Below are 25,805 nucleotides of genomic sequence, written 5' to 3' on the forward strand. Positions count from 1 at the left end.
GTGTATCTTAGAATAGAAATACATGGCATTTCAAGTTAATGTAGGATACTGAGAAACTATAGATGAGGAAAAAATGTAAAGACAATTTCACTATCCAGAAAGAACCTTTCTTGAGAGTTTGAAGTATTTTTCATTTCTAAGTGTATAGCTAGAGAAAGAGAGAGAGAGAGGAGAGAGAGAGAGAGATGGCTAGATAATTAAATATATTTCCGAAAAATGAGATATGGAAGTACCTACAATTTTATGACAAAGAAAATTTTGCTAAAGTATGCATTAGCAGTATATAAGAATGACAGTTCTCAGTTCTCAATATTCCTCTAAACACTAGCTGTTTGTTTTTCCATTTTAATGGTTAATTCTGTACTGCTTTGGTCACTCAGTATCACTCTTCTGTGGCCTAAGATAGTTTCCCATTACCCTACATTTTAGGTTATATGGAACAAGATGTTTGCCTTAAATTTTTAAAAAGTATCACTTAAAAAATAAAAATCTATATATGCTCACTAAATTCATTTACAGTCCATATATGCTCATAAGAATATATTTCCTAGAAAGAAGATAGTTAAAAAAAATCATCCCAAATTATATTAAGCTCACACAACCATTATTAATATTTAGTGAAAAGCATGTCAAAACAAGTAAGTCTGTTTCTCTGTTGATGAAAAGAGAGACAAATGAAAATAGAAAGACAATAGATAATGATATTTTAAAATGCTAATGTTCAGGTTATTTTTAGTTGAATTTAATGAAATGAGATATATTTGGTTCTTTAACAAAAGGAATGCTAGTTCCTGAAAGAACCCTCCACACTTCAGAAAAAAAAAAAAACTTCAAGAGAACTATAGGTGGGAGCAATAAATCATTTTTAACTGCGTATTTCCATTTAAGATTATATCTATTGACTCATTTTAAAAAAGATTTTATTTATTTATTTGAGACAGAGAGGGAGAGCACAAGTATGTGTGTGGGAAGTGCAAAGGGAGATGCAGACTCCCCACTGGGCAGGAAGCCTGAGCGGGGAGGGGGTTTAATCTCAGGACCCTGAAATCATGATCTGAGCTAAAGGCAGACACCCAATAGACTGAGCCACCCTGGAGCCCCTATATCTATTGATTTCTTAACAAACTGAAGAAATTTATCATTTTTATACTTCTCCCCACATCTCCTCCTTTCATACCTTATATTTATTAGAATATTATGATTTTTATATATTATAGGATTATAAAATTTGCATTCTGCTCTGAAGCCATAATATTAATAGTTGTTTAAACTTTATTGTAGAGTCAATGATAAGCAAATATATTTTTGTGATGGCTTTTCTGTCCTTGAGTTTAATTTTTAACACTTATTTTGTTGAATTGTTTTCCAGCAACTCTTTTTTTTTTTTTTTAATCAAAAAGGACTCTTAATTCCTGTGGTCCTTAATTTTTTACATGTTTGAGAAAGTGTTTGTTTTCCTTTAATTCAAGAATAACATTAGCTATAAAATTCTGGTACTATAGAATCTTCAGAACTTTGAGGATGTTGCTCTAGTGTTTCTGGCATTGAGTTTTCCTGCAGAAAAATCTCTAGCTAAGCAAATGTTTTTATTTCCTTAGACATGATATGACTTTTTCAATTGATATACTCATACTAATCTTGTTTCTTTCATCCTTTAATTAAATATATTCACCTTTTAAAGAACATATTATTACATGTTGTATCTTCTATATCTCTTATTATCTTTTTTTAGGTTAGCTTTTTTTTTTTGTATATTTTTGTTATTGAAGTTTGATTTGCCAACATATAATATAACACACAGTGCTTATCCCATCAAGTGCTCCCCACAGTGCCCATCACCCAGTCACCCCATCCCTCCACCTACCTCCCCTTCCCCTACCCCTTGTTAGTTTCCCAGAATAATGAGTCTCTTATGTTCTCTGTCTCTGATATTTCCCACTCATTTTCTCTCCTTTCCCCTTTAATCCCTTTCACTATTTTTTATATTCCCTGGATGAATGAAACCATATAATGTTTGTCCTTCTCTGATTGACTTACTTCACTCAGCATAATACCCTCCAGTTCTATTCACATTGAAGCAAATGGTGGGTATTCATCATTTCTAATGGCTGAGTAATATTCCATTGTATATATACACCACATCTTCTTTATCCATTCATCTTTTTTCTTTTTAAAGATTTTATTTATTTATTCATGAGAGACACACACAGAGAGAGAGAGAGGCAGGGACACAGGGAGAGGGAGAAACAGGCTCCATGCAGGGAGCCCGACACAGGACTCAATCCCAGGTCTCCAGGATCACGCCCTAGCCCGAAGGCAGCGCTAAACCACTGACGCACCTGGGCTGCCCTCCATTCATCTTTTGATGGACACGGAGGCTCCTTCCATAGTTTGGCTATTGTGGACATCGCTGCTATAAACATTAGGGTGCAGGTGTCTCAGTTTTTCACTGCATCTGTATCTTTGGGGTAAATTCCCAGCAGTGCAATTGCTGGGTCGTAGGCAGGTCTATTTTTAACTCTTCGAGGAACCTCCATACAGTTTTCCAGAGTGGCTGCACCAGTTCACATTCCCACCAACAGTGTAAGAGGGTTCCCTTTTCTCCACATACTCTCCGACATTTGTTGTTTCCTGTCTTGTTAATTTTCACCATTCTCACTGGTGTGAGGTGGTATCTCACTGTGGTTTTGATTTGTATTTCCCTGATGGCAAGTGATGCGGAACATTTTCTCATGTGCTTGTTGGCCATGTGTGGGTCTTTGGTGGAATTTCTGTTCATGTCTTTGCTCATTTCATGATTGGATTGTTTTTTTCCTTGCTGTTGAGTTTTCTTTGCTGTTGAGTTCTTTATAGATCTTGGATACAAGCCCTTTATCTGATATGTCATTTGCAAATATCTTCTCCCATTCTGTAGGTTGTCTTTTAGTTTTGTAGACTGTTTCTTTTGCTGTGCAGAAGCTCTTTATCTTGATTAAGTCCCAATAGTTCATTTTTGCTTTTGCTTCCCTTGCCTTCATAGATGTATCTTGCAAGAAGTTGCTGTGGTCAAGTTCAAAAAGGGTGTTGCCTGTGTTCTCCTCTAGGATTTTGATGGATTATTGTCTCACATTTAGATCTTTCATCCATTTTGAGTTTATCTTTGTGTCTGGTGTAAGAGAATGGTCTAGTTTCATTCTTCTGCACGTGGCTGTCCAATTTTCCCAGCACCATTTATTGAGGAGACTCTCCTTTTTCCAGTGGATTGTCTTTCCTGCTTTGTCAAATATTAGTTGACGATAGAGTTGAGGGCCCATTTCTGGGTTCTCTATTCTGTTTCATTAATTTATGTGTCTCTTTTTGTGCCAGTACCACACTGTCTTGATGATCACAGCTTTGTAGTACAACTTGAAATCCAGCATTGTGATGCCCCTGCTCTGTTTTTTTTTTTTCAAGATTCCCCTAGTTATTTGGGGTCTTTTCTGATTCCACACAAATTTTAAGATTATTTGTTACAATTCTCTGAAGAAAGTGCATGGTATTTTGATAGGGATTGCATTAAACGTGTAAATTGCCCTGGGTAACATTGACATTTTCACAATATTAATTGTTCCAATCCATGAGCATGGAATATTTTTCCATCTCTTTGTGTCTTCCTCAGTTTCTTTCAGAAGTGTTCTGTAGTTTTTAGGGTATAGATCCTTTACCTTTTTGGTTAGTTTTATTCCTAGGTATTTTATGCTTTTGGGTGCAATTGTAAATTGAATTGATTTCCTAATTTCTCTTTCTTCAGTCTCATTGTTAGTGCATAGTAATGCCAGTGATTTCTGGGCATTGATTTTGTATCTTGCCACATTGCCAAATTGCTGTATGAGTTCTAGCAAACTTGGGGTGGAGTCTTTTGGGTTTTCTATATATTAGTATCATGTCATCTGCGAAGAGGGAGAGTTTGACTTCTTATTTGCCAATTTGAATGCCTTTAATGTCTTTTTGTTGTCTGATTGCTGAGGCTAGGACTTCTACTATGTTGAATAGCAGTGGTGAGAGTGGACATCCCTGTCGTGTTCCTGATCTTAGGGGAAAGGCTTGCAGTTTTTCCCCATTGAGAATGATATTTGCTGTGGGCTTTTCATAGATGACTTTTAAGATATTGAGGAATGTTCCCTCTATCCCTATACTCTGAAGAGTTTTGATCAGGAATAGATGCTGTATTTTGTCAAATTCTTTCTCTGCATCTATTGAGAGGATCATATGGTTCTTGTTTTTTCTCTTGTTGATGTGATCTATCACGTTGATTATTTTATGAGCATTGAACCACCCTTGCATTCTGGGGATAAATCCCACTTGTTCATGGTGAATAATTTTCTTAATGTACTGTTGGATCCTATTGGCTAGTATCTTGTTGATAATTTTTGCATCTGTGTTCATCAGGGATATTGTTCTATAATTCTCCTTTTTGATGGGATCTTTGGTTTTAGAATTAAGGTGATGCTGGCCTCATAAAATGAGTTTGGAAGTATTCCATCCCTTTGTATCTTTTGGAACAGCATTAGTAGAATAGGTATTATTTCTTCTTTAAATGTTTGATAGAATTCCTCTGGGAAGCCATCTGGCCCTGGACTTTTATGTCTTGGGAGGTTTTTTATGACTGCTTCAATTTCCTCCCTGGTTATCGGCCTGTTCAGGTTTTCTATTTCTTCCTGTTCCAGTTTTGGTAATTTATGGTTTTCCATTAATGCATCCATTTCTTCTAGATTGCCTAATTTATTGGCGTATAGCTGCTCATAATACATTTTAAAAATTGTTTGTATTTCCATGGTATTGGTTGTGATATATCCTCTTTCATTCATGACTTTATTAATTTGAATCCTTTCTCTCTTGTTTTTAATAAGGCTGGCTAATAGTTTATCTATCTTATTAATTCTTTCAAAGAACCAACTCCTGGTTTTGTTGATTTGTTCTACAGTTCTTTGGATCTCTATTTCATTGAGTTCTGCTCGAATCTTTATTGTCTCTCTTCTTTTGCTTGGAGTAGGTTTTATTTGCTGTTCTTTCTCCAGTTCCTTTAGATGCAAAGATAGTGTATTTGAGTTTTTTCCAATTTTTTGAGGGATGCTTGTATTGCGATGTATTTCCCTTTCAGGGCTGCTTTTGCTGTATCCCCAAGATTCTGAACAGTTGTATCTTCATTTTCACTAGTTTCCATGAATCTTTTTAAGTCTTCTTTAATTTCCTGATTGATACATCCATCCTTTAGTAAGATGCTCTTCAACTTCCACGTGTTTGGGTTTCTTCCAAATTCCTTCTTGTGATTGAATTCTAGTTTCAAAGTATTGTGGTCTGAGAATATGCAGGGGACAATCCCAATCTTTTGGCATCAGCTGAGACCTGATTTGTGACCCAGTATGTGTGGTCTATTCTGGAGAAAGTTCCATGTGCACTTGAGAAGAATGTGCATTCAGTTGTGTTCGGATGGAAAGTTCTGTATATATCTGTGAAATCCATCTGGTCCAGTGTATCATTTAAAGTCCTTGTTTCTTTGGTGATGCTGTGCTTATAAGATATGTCATTTGCAGAAAGCGCCATGTTGAAGTCTCCCAGTATAAGTGTATTATTATCTAAGTATGTCTTTACTTTGGTTATTAATTAATTGATATACTTGGAAGCTTCCACATTAGGGGCATAAATATTCATGATTGTTAAGTCTTCTTGTTGGATAGACCCTTTAAGTATTATATAATGTCCCTCTTCATCTCTTACTACAGTCTTTGGGATAAACTTTAATTTATCTGATATAAGGATTGCTACCCCAGCTTTCTTTTGAGGACCATTTGAAAGGTAAATGGTTCTCCAACCTTTCATTTTCAGGCTGTAAGTGTCTTTAGGTCTAAAATGAGTCTCTTGTAGACAGCAAATAGATGGGTTTTGCTTTCTTATCCAGTCTGAAACCCTGCATCTTTTGATGGGATCATTTAGCCCACTCATATTTAGAGTAATTATTGAAAGATATGAATTTAGTGTCATTGTAATACCTATTCAGTCCCTGTTTTGTGGATTATTTCTTTGGGCTTCTTTTTTTTTTACAGGGTCCCCCTTAATATTTCTTGCAGAGCTGGTTTGGTGGTCACATATTCTTTCAGTTTCTGCCTATCTTGGAAGCTCTTTATTTATCCTTCTCTTCTGAATGAGAGCCTTTCTGGATATAGTTTTCTTGGCTGCATGTCCTTCTCATTTAGTAACCTGAATATATCCTGCCAGCCCTTTCTGGCCTGCCAGGTCTCTGTGGAGAGGTCTGCTATTAATCTAATATTTCTCCCCATATAAGTTAGGGATCTCTTTTCTCTTTCTGCTTTAAGGATTTTCTCTTTATCCTTGGAATTTGCGAGATTCACTATTAAATATCAAGGTGTTGAATGTTTTTATTGATTTTTGTTGGGGGGGACCTCTCTATCTCCTGGATCTGAATGCCTGTTTCCCTCCCCAAATTAGGGAAGTTCTCAGCTATGATTTGTTCAAATGTGCTTTCTGGCCCTCTGGCCCTCTCAGCGTTTTCTGGAACCCCAATTATATGTAAATTCTTCCTTCTGAGGCTATCATTTATTTCCCTTAACCTTTCCTCTTGGTCTTTTCATTGTTTTTCTCGTTTTGCCTTAGCTTCCTTCCTTCCATAAACGTTTCTTCTTTGTCACTCACTCTTTCTTCCATCTCATTAACCCTCATAGTTAGGACCTCCAGTTTGGATTCCATCTCATTTAATTGATTTTTAATTTTGGCCTGATTAGATCTAAATTCTGAAGTCATGAAGTCTCTTGAATCCTTTATGCTTTTTTTTCCAGAGCCACCAGTAGCTTTTAATTGTGCTTCTGAATTGGCCTTCTGACGTTGAATTGTAATCCATATTCTGTAACTCTGTGGCAGAGAGTACTGTTTCTGATTCTTTATTTTGTGGTGAGTTCTTCCTTCTAGTCATTTTGCTCAGAGCAGAGTGGCTGTATGAGTGGGCCATGTCAAGAATATCAACCATGACCTAAGTAAATTTTACCCTAGGTGTCTGACAAGATCAGAGAACCAAAAATGAAAACAAAGATCAGAATGAAATAAAACAAAAGGACCGCTAAAGCAAAAAAACAAAATTTTAAAACAAAGTAGTAAAAAATAAAAGGCCAAGAATCCCAAAGAAGAAGAAAAAAAGAAAAAAAGAAAAGAAAAAGCAAAAGTAAAGAGGAAAAAAAGAAAAAAAAGATGAAGTAAAAAAGGGGGGGGGGGAAGCCTGGGAGTTGGTGGTGGTGATGAAGTTGTAGTGGAAGGAGAATGTTGTCTACCTGAGGGGTCCTAGAGGGTGATCCTATTGGTTCTGAGTGTATTAAGTTCTGTATGTTAGAAGATGCTCAGTCCCAAATTTATATAAACCAGAAATACTTGTAGAAAACCCCAACATTGACCACCAAAACATAAATGCAATAAATGAGGGGGGCAGAATGGGAATGAGTAATCTCACAGAATGAACCAGTATGATATACCACTTGGTTCTGGGTGCATGCTGGTTCATGTTTAGAAGGTATCAACTTCTGCCATTGTAGAACAAAATGAGGCAGAGAAAACAAAAAACAAAGAACAAAAAATCTCATATATCTTCCAAAAATTAAGTTGAGTATGTTGAAGGGAATCTAGAAGTGGAAAATATATCTAAGACCTGTAATTCTAGAAATACAAAAGTCAAAAAGGAAGAAACTTCAAAATGAAGAGGTGGTAAAATATTGTAGTTAAGGTGGGAAAAGAGAAAAAATATTGGAAGTTTTTAGTCTGATATAAAAACTAGTACTGGAAAAAAGGGGGAAAAAGAGGGGTACCCTCTAGTTCTATATACTGTAAATCCCTCCACTTCCCCTGGAGCTTTCCAGCGCTGCTGGGTCCAGAACCTGCTCTTCCCCTGTCCTTCCAGCTGGTCTTCTGGGGGAGGAGCTGCTGTGCTAACTCTCAGGTGTGTGAACCTGGGGGAGCTGCCCTGCCCTCTGCCAGGTGCCAGGCTCAGTGGGAGCTGTTTACCCCCTGAGGACCCTGTCCCCTGGCGGCTCCCTCCCCCTCCCAGGCACAGGCTGACACCAAGAGGAACAACCCCACTGGCGGCGGCCAGCCCTCCAGCCCTGGAGTCAGCTCCTGCATAACCACAGCAGCTCCCAGTCCGCAGGGGCCTGGATGCTCCGGGGCGGGGGGCGCTGACCTGCACAGCTCAGGGGCGCCCGTGGCAGGAGCCTCCCCACTGTCCTGGGCCAGCCCCACCTCCGCCTGTCCTGGGGGGAGCCCACAATCTCGCTGTGTCCCCTGGCGCCCTGGGCTCCAGGGCCTGCGCCACAGGCATCGCTCCTGGGGCCGCGGCTCCCGAAGGCAGCAGGGTGCAGCCCCCTCCGCCTGGAGCCCCCCCAACCCCCGGCTTCTCCCCGAGGCCCCAACGGGCGCTCCAGCCCTTTACTGCGCTGGGCCGCGGGGTGTGGGGCGCTGTCCCGCGGGGTGTGGGGCGCTGTCCCCGGGGCACCTCCTCTGCTAGTGACCCCGGGAGACTGGAGGCCCCACCGCCCTCCTGCGGTCCTGCCCGGGTTCCCCACTAAGCGCCTTTCCCTCCGGGAGGAATCCTGGATTTTTAAAGATCCCGCTTCTCAGGGGCTGAGCTTTCCTGTCCCGGGGGCTTCCGCCTTCCTTAAGATGCTTCTTAAAAGAATCCCCACTGGATTCTTTTTTTTTTTTTTTTCCCTCCTTCCTACCTTGTTAGAAGCGCAAACCCTTCTCTCTGTAGCGTTCCAGCTTCTCTTTAAATTTTTTATTTTTTTTAATTTTTTTAAAATTTTTATTTACTTATGATAGTCACACACACACAGAGAGAGAGGCAGAGATACAGGCGGAGGGAGAAGCAGGCTCCATGCACCGGGAGCCCGACGTGGGATTCGATCCCGGGTCTCCAGGATCGCGCCCTGGGCCAAAGGCAGGCGCCAAACCGCTGCGCCACCCAGGGATCCCCAGTTTCTCTCTTTAAATCTCAGGTCGAGGGGATCCCCAGTTTCTCTCTTTAAATCTCAGGTCGAGGGGATCCCCAGTTTCTCTCTTTAAATCTCAGGTCGAGGGGATCCCCAGTTTTTCTCTCTTTAAATCTCAGGTCGAGGGGATCCCCAGTTTCTCTCTTTAAATCTCAGGTCGAGGGGATCCCTGGGTGGCGCAGCGGTTTGGCGCCTGCCTTTGGCCCAGGGCGCGATCCTGGAGACCCGGGATCGAATCCCACGTTGGGCTCCCGGTGCATGGAGCCTGCTTCTCCCTCCGCCTGTATCTCTGCCTCTCTCTCTCTCTCTATGACTATCATAAATAAATTAAAAAAAAAAAAAATCTCAGGTCGAACCGTAGGTGTACAGGATGGTTTGGAAGTTACCTAGTGAGCTGGTAGGCGTGTGGAGTGAGGACCCTGCTCCTCCGCCAGCTTGCCCTCTATTGTCTTTTCAATAACATTTATATTGGTTTTTTTTTTTTTTTTTTTTTTTGGTATTTGTTTTGTATGATTTCTTTCTATGTTGTCTCACCCATCCTTGAACATGTGTTATATTTGGTGCTCATACTCCAAAAGGCTCTTGCCTCTGAAATGTTTTTTAAAATTTTTTCTTTTCTTTTTCTTTTGATTGTCCTTCAAGGTCTTTGAGCCATGGGTTAGAGATTTCATGTCTGTAATTTCTTTGAGTCTATATCTGACTTCTCTAGTGTTTTTTGAGTAATTCCTTTTGAGCTATATATTCTTCATGGTCTTTCCCTGCCTTCTTTTAAAAAGTTTAATCTTGATCCATGCATTTCAATCTCAATCACTTCCTCTCTTTCTAGTCCAGTCTCTTTACTCTGACCTCCATAATTCTTCAGCCTTGTATATACTATCAGTGAATAATGGCATTCCGTCTGGCCACTATTTAACTGTCCCTCTTCTTGATGCTATACTTCCTTCCTTATTTAGTTAAAATGCCATGGCAATTCATTATACTCAATCACACACCCTGAACTCCTCTGCTCTGTTTCATTCATCATACTAGCTTAGCAAAATCTCAACTTTGGTTAAATTCTAATTGGCTTATTTTTTAAAAATTGTGTTTATTTATTTATTTTAATTCCAGCATAGTTAACATACAGTGTTATATTAGTTTCAGGTGTACAATGACAGTGATTTGATAATTCTATACATTAGTCAGTGTTCATCAAGATAAATGTATGCTTAATCCCCTTTACCTATTTCACCCACTCCCTCACCCACCTCCCTCTCACAACAGTAGTTCTCTATATTTAAGAATCTGCTTTTTTGTTGGTCTCTTTTTTTTCTTTATTGGTTGTCTTTTTAATTTCCACATATGAGTGAAATCGTACTGTATTTGTCTTCCTCTGACTTATTCACTTAGCATTATATGATCTAGTCCATCCATATCATTACAAATGGCAAGATTTCAATTTTTTTATAGCTGAGAAATATTCCATTGTGCATGTGTATGTATGTAGGCATATACATGTATGTATGTATACACACACACACACACACCACATCTTTATCTATTCATCTATCAGTGAACACCTGGACTGTTTCCATATCTTGGCTATTGCAAATAATGCTACAATAAACATTGGGGAGCATATATCTTTTCAAATTAATGTTTCAGTATATTTTGGGTATATACCCAGTAGTGGAATTACTGGATCATATGATAATTCTATTTTTAACTTTTTGAGGAATCTCCATCCTATATTCCACAGTGGCTGTACTGATTTACATTCCTACCAACAGTGTATGAGGATTCTCATTTCTTCACATCCTCACCAACACTTGTTCCTTGTGTTGTTGAGTTTAGCCATTCTGACAGGTGTGAGGTAATATCTCTTTGTGATTTTGATTTGTATTCCCCTGGTGATGAGTAATGTTGAGCATCTTTTCATGTGTCTGTTGGCCATTGGTAAGTCTTTTTCAAAAGATTTCACTTTAATTTATAACCATGCATTTCAAGTCGTTATTTAATACTACCAGGCAATCATATTCTGGACTCACATTCTGCTTATTTCCCCTCCCTTCAGCTGATTATCTCGAAACTTTCTTTTTCCTTGAATTCCCAATATCTACACCCTTGTGTTCTTAGCTCCTAACCCTGAATTCTATTAAACCAACAAGATTAAAGCAGTCTGAGAACGACCTTCAGTATTGCAGATACCACCTACCTACACACCTCCCCCCTCATACTCTTTCTTCCCACTTCTGACATAGATAAAGCATCCATGCTCCTATCTAAATCCCTATTGCTACAGTGTAGACGCCAGGCCCTCTCCACTATTCAAGAATATGCAGAAGCAATTTTCCTTTTCTTCTCTGTAATCAAAAAATTTATTTCTGCCACCATACCAACATGCCATTATTTCTCAGATGTTATGAAAAAATTACTTTTGAGATTATCTGGACTCATTTTCTTCAATTCTTCTCTGCCCATGTTTTCTTAAAGCTCTCCATCATTTTTTCATGTCTCCTTTCCTCTTCACAAAAATACCGATTTTAAGTTTATCAACGACTTTCTCATTGCTATGTCTGTCAGTCAGAATCCAGACTCACCAATCCCTTCCTTCTGCTTTTTTCTTCACTGGCCAAGACTTTTCAGTCAGTTTAAGCTAGTTTTTCCCCCGTACTTCTACACTTCTTACTGCTCGAGTGCCCCAGACTCAGTTGTTGGTCCTTTTCTCCCATCTATTCCGTCATTTTCTTAACAGTCTCTGACCTTATCCTGGCTTTGAGTACCATCTAAACACATCACCAGGTGAATTGATATCTTCAGCCCATATTTCTCTCCTGAACTCCAGAATCATATATTCCATAGACTATTTTACATCCCTGCCTGGGTACCTAAGAGATGACTCAAATTCAGCATTTCCAGAGTTGACCCCCTGATCTTCCCCTTTCTGCTTGCTGAACAGCAACTCCCTTTTCTACGTTAGTTGATGACGATGACATCTTTCCATACATTCTAACTGGAAACATTAGAGTCCTTAGAATTATCTTTTAGTCCTTTCCTTGGAACTCACTTCCAATGTCAGAAACTCTGTTGGCTCTTTCAAATTATATGTAGAATCCAGCCACTTTTCTTGTCTGAACCACCACCATCCCAGCTTGAACCACTATTACTTATTATTTTGTACATGGATCTTCCTGAATCCATCTTTGCCCTCAACAGTATATTCTCAACAGAAAAATGTTCCTTTTAGAACGTTAGTCAGATCTTGTCACTCCTTTGCTCAGAACTCTACAATATTTTCCCATCTCCCACAGAGTAAAAGCCAAGGTCTTTACAAAGGCCTACATGATCTGAGGACTCCCCCATCTGCCTGCCAACCCCCTTCAGCCTTCTGATCTCAATTTTTGTTAATCTGTATCTTGTTCTTCCTGCTCCAATATCCTTTAATGTTTGAGGAATCTTCACCCTAGGTCTCTCCCTCTGCCTAAAATGCTTTTTATCAGACATTCAAATTCTTTTTTTTTAAAGATTTTATTTTTATTTATTTATTCATGAGACACACACACACACACACACACACAGAGGCAGAGACACACAGGTAGAGGGAGAAGCAGGCTCCATGCAAGGAGCCCGATGTGGGACTCGATCCTGGGTCTCCAGGATCACACCCTGGGCTGAAGACAGCACTAAACCGCTGGGCCATCGGGGCTGCTCCAGACATTCAAATCCTTAGTTTTTGTGTCCCCGTCTACTCTGCTTGGATCTCATCTTTTCAGTGTGACTTCCTGACTGTCCTATTTAGTGCTCCTACCTGCTCTTTGCTCCAGCATTTGAGCCCCCTCACCTAATTTATTTTAAAAAAATTTTCATAGCAATAATCACTTTCTAACATACAACTTAATTTAATTAGCTTTTTCTGTTGATTGTGATTTCTGTCTCCCTGGTAGAATGAAGCTCTGTGAGAGCAGGTTTCTATATTCATTAATTTTGCCAAACCACTTAATACAGTGCTGACCCATAATACCTTTAATACTTTTGTTATTCAAACAATGTTTTTTAGCGTTATGCTCAATGCTAGTTCTCGTTTAGTCCTCTTCTTTAAATGGATCTGCTTTTTGTTGAGAAATAGAGGAGGGGCAGTTGCAGGAGAGCTGAGACCCTCAGCTTTAACTGAAATTTGTAATTCTTGGGCCCATGCTCATCAAACAACTCTGCCCCCTTAGTTCACAGCCTAGAGAATTTGGTGGGATTCAGAATATCTTGCAAGTATCTTTGCTGTCATATGCTACTCTTTGCCTTTATTTTTGCTTTCCCTCACTTCACCTTTCAACCATTATTTCTGGTGCTTTGGCCAGGACTTCAGTAGCCCAGTGGAATTCTAGTGTAATATTTTCTTCAGCTGAGCTCCCTTGGGTGTAGTGGGAAGGGACTGACATAATCTGATTGCCATGGCCCGCTTATGCCCTTGTTATAAAGATCTTGAGAGGTATTTCTGGACTGTTCTGCATACTTTTAAGGGGAATATGTATCTGTTAAGGTCTGGAGAGGAAGGAGGAGGTTTGTGGTCATTGTTGTTGCTCAGCATTTATTCTTGTTTTAGTGAAGAACGAAATGTGTTTTTTCATTATTACTCAAAGTTGTTATTTCAGATTACAGCTGTTTGCTTGGTTCACTAAGATAAAAGTACTGAGATTTTAAAATCTGTTTTGTTTATTTTGCTTTTCCATTCTTAATTGTTGAGTGACTTTTCAGGAAGACAAATAGAATAAAAATACTTTTTCACCTCCACTAAAACTAGAAATTCAGCTCTGCTTTAGTCCCATTTTCCTTCACTTTGAAAGTCATATTCCTTCTAAACCTCTTCTTCCTATGTATGTTTCATTATTCATTTTTGTCTTTTCTAGCGATGTTCTTGATTTGGAAACATTTTCTTACCACATCCTTGATGATTGAAATGATGTTTCTTCTCATTTAGAGAACTATGAAAATGCCAACATTCATGTGGAGTCTTTCTTGATTTATTAAAACTTATCATTTATCATCTTTCCCATCTATTTAGCCATGCTGGTCATATTTTCTTTACTCCTAAACTTGTTCATGCTGGGATTGAACAAGATATAAATGTGTTTATATTTAATTACATAGATACTGTTTGTATATCTTCCATGTTCAGTGTCTCAGGTGCAGTAATGTGTTGACTTTTATAAACTCCTAGAAAATAGAGACCTTTATAAATTTACTTTACATGTGTGGCAATTAGCAAGTCTCATTCTGCTAGTAGGCAAATTACTTTTGGAGAATATGTTTATTTTTCAGAAATATTTTAGGTCATCTGGGCATTGTTAGGTGCCCTGAAGCAGTAGATTTTAATTCATTCCTCCATTAGTAATTCCTGATGGTAATTACTGCATTCAGAAAATTAATGCATCAGTGAATTAGAGGGTAATCAAATAGCTCAAGTAAGTTAATGTTCCTTATCAGAGAGTTTAATATTCTCCTGTGAAGTACCTTACAGATTTATCACAACAAATTCTATTTTCTGGCCTTTCTGTAGAAGATGAAGCTATCAGACTTAACTTACTTGAACAAATGAATGTAAACTTCTATCAAGTGCCCAGCACTGCGGAATACAAGGAGAATTAACACATAGTCCTGCTCTTAAGGAGTTTAGGGATCAAGGCAGACATAATCACAATTGACTCTATCATAAGGTAGTAATAGTTATGTATTTCCATACATATAAACACAGAATTGCGGTAGGTAGAGAAACACTTGTAATGTCTTTTTTTTTTTTTTTTTTTTTTTTTTGCTTCTAATAATCTTATTTTACTCCTCCTCTCTCTTTCTTTCCTAGACCTCTGTCCATCCCATTATGGATAATATGTTACAAAAGGATTTAGTTGAATAAAAAATGCTGTTTATTTTCAGATATGACATTTTTTATACACCAATAAAAAGAAGAAAATATTACTATATAAACTAAGAAACTCTATTGATGGATAGATGTATTTAAATTTTAGAGATGTTAAAATGTAGGGGCAAAAGTGTGTCTTGCAAAATGTATACACATACACACATGACATTTGAGGGTTTTTTTATTATTATTCTGGCTAATGTTCTCTGTATGATGGTCCTATTATTCCATGTATACATATCAGGAATGTAATAAATATACTTACTTTATGTATGATCTCAGAAATCATCACTAGAACTCAAATTTTAAAGATATCTAGTAGTTAAAAATTTTAGAAAATTAAAGGCAATAATTGTGATAAATATTGACTTTTCCTTATATTGTTATTCTGCTTGTGAGACAGAATTTTATGAAGATATAATCTGTATGCCACCAAGAAAGATTGATAACATAATTTTAGGACATATTTTTTGCCATTATTCAATGTTTTATGTGAAAGTTCATTTATTCAACAAATATTTATTGAGTGCCTAAATGTGTTAGCAGCTGGTTTGGGTGCTAGGGATATTTCAGTAGACACAGATCCTGATCCTTGTTAAACTTATAGTCTACTAATTAACATAGCTTTTAGGCAAGTAAAATTGTGTTTTGATGCTAAACATATTGTGTGTGTGTCTGGAGTCAACAATATAAACTTTTTTTTTTTTGAGATCTTTTCATTTGCAACAACTTGGATGGACCTAGAAGGTATAACTCTAAGTGAAATAAGTCAGGCAGGCAGAGAAAGAGAAATGACATATGATTTTATTCACATGAGGAATTTAAGAAATAAAACAAATAAAGAAAAAAGAGACAAAAAGCAAACTCTGAAACACAGAGAACTAGTGATTATCAGAGGGGAAGGTTGGTGGTAGGAGAGGTGAAATAGATAAAATGGATTAAGAATACACTTATGGTGATGAATACTGAACAATGTATAGAATTGTTGAATCATTATATTGTACACATGGAACTAACATAACACTGTTAATTATGCTTCAATTAAAAAAATCCATATCAACTTTTTACATGTAAATATTGCATAATGATCCAGAGAGAAAGGAGATAAACTGCTGTAAGATGGAAGCTGGAAGAAAAGCAACATTAAAATAGTTCAAGAAGAATAGATTGAAGAATAACAAAAATGTTTTGCAAGATTACCGACGATAATTTCCAGTTTTTTAAAATTAAATTGAATACCCAAAATACATTTAAAAATGATGTAAAGTTATAAATATTGGGCATGTTTCCCATATATAACTGTAAACACATCTGGTCTGAGTGAATCACCAAAGAATCAAGTCCAAGATTTCCGTAAACTTTGTTGCAAATCCATTATATGACTTAAATTGGGTACAAATAGAATGGTTTCTAGATTTCTCTTTTATATATATTCAAAAAATGTTAAAAAGAGATCCCATGCTGTTCCTGATACTGTGCTGAGTAGTAGGCATGGAGAGAAAGATAAAAACACTCCTTGTCTTCACACTACAATCAGATATTAAACAAAAATCTATAAAAATGTAAAGTTATGATAGATTTTACAAAGACAGGGTAGGAAGTGGTAAATAAATTTACAGTACTTGATATAGGCTTAAAGATCTGAGAAATGTCCCAAGGCAGAAATGTGTAAGCTAAGATTTTTACATTGTACAGGCATAGGCAAAGGTGCAACTTGCATAAAGGCCTTATGGTGCATAGGCAAAGGTGCAACTTGCATAAAGGCCTTATGGTCAGAAGGAAACAAAACATTACATACACACAAAGAAGTACATGTCTAGTGACTCTTAGAGGGCAGGGGCTTATAGCCCATTTTACAAAATGTAGTTAAATATATTAAGTATTTGATTTCAAGGATCTTGAGCAATGGGAGATCAACTAAAGTGTTTTCAATAGGAAAGTGGCATGTTCTTTGTATTTTTTTTAAAGATTGTTTTGCCTATACATAAAATGTCATACAAAAAGGAAATTATAGTAAACCAAATAAAAGATAACAGTCTGGACTTGATAAGATGGTGGGGAAGTTGGAGAGACATGAATAGATCAATATTTAAGAAGAAAAGCTGGTAGATGCTATGTGGTTTTGTAATAGAACATGGACAATGAGATGGGGAAGGAGTTCACTATTGGGCCTGATGATTTTGAAATGACTTTAAGACATAAATATGCAGATATGCATCAGAGAAGACAGATATATGGATCTCAAGGTCAAAGGAGAGATAAGGTTTGAAGATGGATGGGACTAAACAGAATAAGAAAAAAAGAAAGATTGATTGAGGTTACACTATGGGAAAATTCAATATTTAATGACTGGTTAGAAAATGATGAGTGTACAAAAAAAGAAAGGAGGCCAGCAAGTTGTTTTCTGGGTTTTTTGTTTGTTTTTTAAAGATTTCTGAGAAAGCTGTAAAGCTATAAGTATGCAGATCCAGAGTAAATGAAGAGATTGGTCTTAGAAGGAGACTGAGGGGCAACTTTCTTGAATCAGGAGAGAAGGCAAAGAGGATGGGGTTAGATAAAACTTTTTTTTAGCATTGAAGTAGGGGTAAATTGAGGAAAATTCAGAGCAAATTTTCCTTTTTCAAGGATTTTATTTATTTGAGAGAAAGAGAGAGAAAGCATAAGTATGGGGAGAGACTAAGGGAGTAGCAGGCTTCCCACTGAACAGGGAGCTTAACACAGGGATGAATCCCAGGACGCTGGGATCATGACCTGAGCTGAAGGCAGATTTAACTGAGCCACCCAGGCACCCTTTGTCCTTTTTTTTTGTTTTTTTTCACTCTCCTGGATATAGAAGATAAGGTTATCTGTAGAGGAAAGGGGTGACAGGAGGAATGCATTATCAGAAATTTGAAGTGTACAACAGTGATACTTGTCAATGGTCATCTAGATGGTTAGGAGAAGGAGTTGCCTGGAGGAACCTGAAGGGATTGCTACACATTGCTGATGGTGTCATTGAGCCCTCTTGTGTGTGCTTTCTGCAGCTGTAGTCAGCTACTTAGGTGTTTGTTTGCAGTTGAATTCATTGAATTCACTCTTTTCCAGAGGGGTACAATGAAGAGTTGGAATATTTACAAACTATGAATAGTGTTAAAGGGTGACTAAAAGCCATTTTTTTATGTTAGTGCCAAATTAGGTTGTAAAACTGATTGTCTACTTTGTAGTCATAAATCTTTGATATCCATCTATATATTTATCCATCCATCCAATCAAAGGTACTTGTCATCTGAAAAGGTATAGGTATGTTTCAGAGTTAAGTTTCTAACATATTTTTCCATTTTTCTATACATATCACAAATAACAAGGATTCCAGGACAATTGTTATTATTTAGTGCCATTATAAATTATTTGCAATAGCTTTAGTGGGGGCACTGCTAGTTTGTTGCCATTCATCTTTTTTTTTTCTTTTTGCTTCCTACTTTCTGAATAACAACTGAATATGAAGCCTGAATTTTCATGCTAGGTTATGTTTAACCCATGGCAAATTGACAAATTCTGAGCAGATGTTTTAATTAGAGGGTTTTTTTTTTTAATTAATTTATTTTTTTTAATTAGAGGTTTTTAATGCATGGTAAAGTCGAAGACAGTTGAATGAACATTTCAACTACACTAATTTCAAAAATGCAAATAAATATGTGATAATTGGTATAGACAATACAAAAACATTTAATTTCAGTGTTAGGATATCTTTGAACTGCAAAATATTCTTTTTTGTTTTTTGGCGGGGGGGGGGGTGTACTGGTTTGAATAACAGTAGTGGCTGCAACAAATAGACTAAAAATATTTAATAGTTCAAATATATTAATAGAATTTTATTTCTTGTTCACATAATAGTTCAAGAGGGGTGGGCCTAGTTTTTGGGTGGCTCTCCTCCATATGGTTTCAGGGCCCATGTTCTTTACACACTGTCACTTTGCCATCTTTTTGGGCCACATATGATCTCATTCAGCTCATGGAAAATGAAGAAGAGCATGAGGAGGGCTTCTTAAATTCACTTATTTCAAAGCCTTGACTCAGTAATGACCTTTATCAGCCAGCCACATTCCTTTGGCTAGAATTCATTCACATGACTACTCCATCCAACTGCAAAGGTGGCTGAAAAATGTAAAAGATTCAACAAGAACTTTTCAATATCAGAAAAAAAAAAGAGTTACATTTTGGGGTAGAATTCCAAATTTCATAAATCCTAAAGGAAAAAAATGTAAATTTTAAGTTTGTGGAGTACTTGTCTATATCTCCCAGGACCTCTATGATTATATGTTCTGTTTATTGAAAAATTTTTAAGAATCACTATTTCACAAGATTTAATAAATTATTAAAAGTATTTGATACCAACTTTATCCACATTCACTGATGTGATAGTGTACAATCCTCATACTTACAAATCTTTATCAGATAAGAATTATTACTACCTTTTACCAGAAATCAGAGACTGAGAATGTTTAGACGAGATTGGGCGCGTTCAGGGTGGTATGGCCATAGACCTGAGAATGTTTAACAACAACAACAGCAACAACAACAAAAAAGCCAAAAACTGGATCCTTCTGGCTTCAATAAGAATATCCTTCTATTACTATAAGGAAAGTCCAGTGGCAAGATTCAGTCAATGTCTGCTTACTACCTAGGTTTTCTGAAGCAATCACTATATTTTCTCTTTTACTAAAAATTGTCTTAGGGTAAAAATAGATGTTATCTTTTTTCCTATCTACAATTCCAATCTCACTTACTTTGACCATACACCTTTAATCTGTACATAAAGATTTTTGCTTGATTTTTCAACAGGAAGCTTTTTTAAAGTCTGTATTATGTATCAAGTACTGCACTAGGTATTAGGAATACAAATACCAATAATTATATGATCCCTGTCCTCAAGTGATATGAGAGAGAAAAAGAAGGTGGGAGTGGAGAGGGAGAGAGTGGAAGAGGGAAAGGAGGAAGCAGGTGCTAACACAACAAGTCTTAAGTGTGAAGATGGAAATATAATAGGGATTTATACTGAGTAACGAGGACATGCATCATTTAAGAAGGCTCATAACTCCCATTTCAGGGGCCTGAGAAGACTCCCAGGAAGAGGTGGCTCCTGCTGTAGGACAAATGGGAGTTACTAAATGTATATGGGAAGAGAAGACCACGTTTCAGTAAAATTGAGCAGCAAATGCATACTCACAGTGAGAAAGAATATGACGTATTTAAGGACTAGAAGGAATTTAATATGTGTTAAGTGTGGAGTGAGAAGGAATCTAGTAAAAAATGAGACTAAGAGGTAGCCAAGACAGAGGGGTCTATTCTATTTAATCATTATTTCTTACTTATCCTGCAAAGCCTAGCCTGGCTCTGGCAGCTTCACTTTGAGTTTGCTTTCACAGTCCTCCATTATCTCTATATTAATTTACCTGTCTTTTCAGCAACATTGTTTGGTTTAAGGTAAAAGTTCCAAAAAGTGTCCATATCACTGGACATGGTGATATCTCTCCCCATATCCTATAAAGTGATGTTCCCAATAAAGAAACCAAGATAAGTCTTTCACATTTAGGAGCAGTTCAGTTCAGCATCCTAGTGCTGAGTCATTCTACTTGAGATGAGATATATCTGAGAGCAGCAACTATCACCAAAGAAAATGAAACTGGACCACTCTCTTTCACCATACACAAAGATAAACTCAAAATGGATGAGAGATCTAAATGTGAGACAAGAGTCCATCAAAATCATAGAAGAGAACACAGGCAACACCCTTTTTGAGCTCGGCCACAGTAACTTCTTGCAAGATACATCCACAAAGGCAAAAGAAACAAAAGCAAAAATGAACTATTGGGACTTCATCAAGATAAGAAGCTTTTGCACAGCAAAGGATACAGTCAACAAAACTAAAAGACAACCTACAGAATGGGAGAAGATATTTGCAAATGACATATCAGATAAAGGGCTAGTTTCCAAAATCTATAAAGAACTTATTAAACTCAACACCAAAGAAGCAAACAATCCAATCATGAAATGGGCAAAAGACATGAAGAGAAATCTCACAGAGGAAGACATAGACATGGCCAACATGCACATGAGAAAATGCTCTGCATCACTTGCCATCAGGGAAATACAAATCAAAACCACAATGAGATACCACCTCACACCAGTGAGAATGGGGAACATTAACAAGGCAGGAAACAACAAATGTTGGAGAGGATGTGGAGAAAAGGGAACCCTCTTACACTGTTGGTGGGAATGTGAACTGGTGCAGCCACTCTGGAAAACTGTGTGGAGGTTCCTCAAAGAGTTAAAAATAGACCTGCCCTACGACCCAGCAATTGCACTGTTGGGGATTTACCCCAAAGATTCAGATGCAATGAAACGTCGGGACACCTGCACCCCGATGTTTCTATCAGCAAGGGCCACAATAGCCAAACTGTGGAAGGAGCCTCGGTGTCCATCGAAAGATGAATGGATAAAGAAGATGTGGTTTATATACAATGGAATATTACTCAGCAATTAGAAACGACAAATACCCACCATTTGCTTCAACGTGGATGGAACTGGAGGGTATTATGCTGAGTGAAATAAGTCAATCGGAGAAGGACAAACAGTGTATGTTCTCATTCATTTGGGGAATATAAATAATAGTGAAAGGGAATAGAAGGGAAGGGAAAAGAAATGTTGGGAAATATCAGGAAGGGAGACAGAACATGAAGACTCCTAACTCGGGGAAACGAACTAAAGGTGGTGGAAGGGGAGGAGGGCGGGTGTTGGAGGGGAATGGGTGACCGGCACTGAGGTGGACACTTGACGGGATGAGCACTGGGTGTTTTTCTGTATGTTGGTAAATTGAACACCAATAAAAATTAATTAAAAAAAAAAGGAAAGAAATGGGATTTCAGAGTATGAAAAACAAAAGGAAGCTTTCTTTTCCTGATGTTTTGTGGCAAAACTGTGCTCTAGGAAATACATACATACATATAATTGGCTGGTCTTCAAATTTTTACAGTCAAGCAGTGGAGACAGCCCCAGAACCAGATAATGTAAGTGCCTTGGTTCTGAAATGAATGGAAACACAGGAGGGAACATTACCCAAGAGTTTGCAGGTGCATTGGAGATAGCACAAGTGAGGAGTAAAGTAGGAAATGATCCTAGAATAAAGGTCGATATATTAATTATTCCTTTGCATTTCCTCTACTCTGAACTCTTTATCCTTGCCCTTTACTCATTTTTCTAATAGAGTCTTAATTTTTAAAATCTAGATGTGTATGAGCTCATGATGCATTGAAAACATTAATCTTTTTATATTATTGACTAAACTCTGGTTTATTTTTGGCTTTTAGAAATTTATTTTTAATGGTTTTGACCTGGACAATACTTGACCTTTTATTCTACCTTTTTAAAGTTTTATTTTTAAATTAATTAAGTAAAAATGTACCTGGAAGATATTTGGGTAAATAATGTGTGGTGATGATAGAATTTTTTCTCCAAGCTCTGAGCTAAAAGCATCAAGGACATAAAGTGAATAACCTACTTCTTCCTTACTCTTTATAATGTAATTTTATTGCTTATTAAATTCTTACATAAATTTATTAAGGTTTGATTCTGGATTGTCCTGTTCAAAATACTATTATTCAACTTCTCCCACTTTATTTTAATGCCAGATGGTGTTTGCATTGTTCATTGCTCTCATTTTTTTCAATATTTATCCAGTTATTCTTCCTGTTTATCTTTCCCAATGAGATTTTAAGAAAAAAGTCAGAGCAACTTAAATTAGAACTTGTTTTATTTATAAAGAAAATAGCTTATATATATATATTTTACTTTTTAAAGACTATTATTAAGAACGCTGCATTTAGTTTTCTTTGAGAAATGCTATTCTTCAAGAATTTTGTTTTTGTAATACTTTTTTCCCTCTGTCCTCTGAGATCTTTATATCTTTCTTAAATGTAACTTCCAAAAAATGAAACTAACTAGCTGCTAAGCTGTTAATTTATTTCACTTGTGTTACCAAGTTCAAATATTTCAATGGTAAATAAGATTAAAAACAAAAGAAACATTAAACTGGTAATTTGATTAAACTAAAGAGTTTACTAATTTTTAAACTTAAAATATTTTATCCATCTAAGATCTGTAAAAGACCATGGATTTTATATACCAAATAACCTAATGTAAAAGAAGACATCGTGATATAGATTTTCCAGAGATAACATGCTGGTTAGCTTCAGAACAAATGCTCAGTTCAAGCCACTTCAATACTAATCTTGTTTGATAAACCACTGGGACACAACACAGCGTAAAAGGTATGTGTGTTGAAGTCTGGCACATCTAAATCATATGGCTGCCATTTGTTTAGCTATATTTAGCCTTTTGTAAGCTGAGGATAAACGGGTGTTTGTGAGGGATAAATGAGATGTAGACACGGTATTTGTATGCTTGACATATGAAAGCATTTAATAAATGTTCTTGCTATTGACTACGGTTAGTTAATATTAAAAGTGGGAATCAATGGGGCTATATTTGTAATTAGATACATAGTAATAACTTTTTAAAATATGCTAAACTTTGTATCTATAACATTTTCAAATAGGTTAAACTTTTTAAGTGACATTCTCAAATTATTTTATTAAGATTTCTTCCTTGTGAATGAAAGCTGAACTTCTGATTTGAGAAATTTGAACTGATTATGTGGAAAATGAAACCATCATGTATATAATAAACAAGTGGTATCATTTAAAAATTCTTGCCTTGTTAATTTTCCCCATTCTCACTGGTGTGAGGTGGTATCTCATTGTGGTTTTGATTTGTATTTCCCTGATGGCAAGTGATGCAGAGCATTTTCTCATGTGCTTGTTGGCCATGTCCATGTCTTCCTCTGTGAGATTTCTCTTCATGTCTTTTATGGGTGACGGGCACTGAGGTGGACACTTGACGGGATGAGCACTGGGTGTTTTTCTGTATGTTGGTAAATTGAACACCAATAAAAGTTAATTAAAAAAAAATTCTTAAAAACTGACTCAATATTTCTTTTCTAATACTTTTCAAAAATTTTAAATTTATGCATTATTAGATAGTTACAACATTGTGCAATTTTATTTCAAGATTTCTCAAGCAAAGCCACAATTGTTATTTGGTAATTGATTTCAGAATGAATTTTGCTGGGGAATGGAATGCAGAATTACATTCTGTAATTTGATATTTTCCAAAATTTAGATGAATTTAGATGAAAATATTAGCTCAGTGACACCATTTGGGTTCTTTGCTGACACTTCCAAAGACATATAAAAGTGGAACAAAACCCTATTTAGTACAGAGTTTAGGGAAAGTTGGGCAAAATAAAATATCTTTTATGTGTTCAAAGTATAATTGGAAGTTTCTTGGGTTGCTAGCAAAGATATCTAATTAAATACTGTTCCTTGATTTTCTTGGAGGAAACCTGGACAGAATATGGATTTAAATATTTTGAACAAAGTTTTTTAAAAACCTTAATTTTTGTGTGTAAAAGATGACATTAGGTAATAGAGGAAATTGGTGAATTTTGAAAAGGAAATTAGCTGTGGTGCATCGATAAGTACAGAAAATATTCTATTGTACACATCAAAATAACTCCAGAGAAAAACAAAAACTTATTTTATGTATATTAAATTGTCTAGGGCTTCAAGAACTCTCTAGCTTGGAAAGGTGCCTCACCATAATTTTCTTCCTTTAAATTTAATTCCTCTGAGGTTTAATCTTTAACTATGTGCTGGTTCTTGACTGAATATCAATTGTCTTTTTTAAAAGTCAGGGCGTGATCCTGGGGACCCAGGATCCAGTCCCACGTCGGGCTGCCTTGCATGGAGCCTGCTTCTCCCTCTGCTTGTGTCTCTGCCTCTCTTTCTGTGTCTCTCATGAATAAATAAATAAAATCTTTACAAGAAAATTGAAAAAAAATAAAAGGAAGTATCTTTCTATCTGTTTTTAAAAAGTATTGGTCAGGGAGGCCTGGCTGGCTTGGCTGGTAGAGGAGGTAACTCTTGATCTCAGGATCTTGAGTTTAAGCCCCATGTTGGGTGAAGAGATTATTTAAAAAAATCGAGTTTTGATCATAGTGAGTTTTAAAAATGTAATAGAAATTTTTAATATATGTTAAGATGAGTGAATGTTTTTCAATAGATCTAGTGTTATATTCTATCAGTGAATTTCTATACCTAATAGTTATACTTCTAGAATTTAGTATGATTTGAAGGCTCATAGGCTATATACACACCAATGTGTGTAATTTGTTAGCAATTTATTTCAAGCTTTACGATTTTACTTATCAAGAAAACTAGAATAAAGTTTCTTTTATGTTTTGCCTTTTCAGATTTTGGTAACATTATGATAGTCTCATAAAATGGGTAATTTTCAAATTTCTGAAAGTATATGTAAGGTAACTTTTCCTTAAACTTACATTAAACTATCTGACTCTAAAGCTATTTTTGGGGTAATAATTATTTTATATCTTCACTAGCATAACTTATTTTCATTTATTTATTTGGCTTTCAACTCTTTGATTGAATAGATATTTTTCCAGAAAATTAACTCATCAAATTTGGTGAATTGGTTATAATAACAATGTGCTGACAAAGTAGTAACAGTTACTGCTAACTCCTTTGTGTAGTGTTTAAATTCTTGGCACTGTTCTAAATGCTTCACATACATGAACTCGATGCCATAATCCTGCTCATGATGCACTTAAAAATATTCTCAAAAGATGTGTAACTAAAAAAAGCATTTTAATAAGATTCTGATATTTTGGCTCAAAAATACTGGATTATATTAATGTGTATAGCTCCTTGTATAATACTATACATGAGTATGTCTGTGCTATTTTTTAAAAAGTTATTATGTGGAAATATTAAAATTATGCACAATGTTGAATTGTC

At 36.5% G+C, this 25,805-nt stretch overlaps 1 protein-coding gene across 1 annotated transcript in view; it reads left to right on the plus strand.

The window, feature by feature from the left end:
• TINAG (tubulointerstitial nephritis antigen) overlaps positions 1-25,805 on the plus strand; it is a 92,182-nt gene that overhangs the window by 38,833 nt on the left and 27,544 nt on the right. The window lies entirely within an intron of this gene.

This window comes from Vulpes vulpes, chromosome 1 (genome assembly GCF_048418805.1).
Source record: "Vulpes vulpes isolate BD-2025 chromosome 1, VulVul3, whole genome shotgun sequence".
NCBI classification, from domain to species: domain Eukaryota; kingdom Metazoa; phylum Chordata; class Mammalia; order Carnivora; family Canidae; genus Vulpes; species Vulpes vulpes.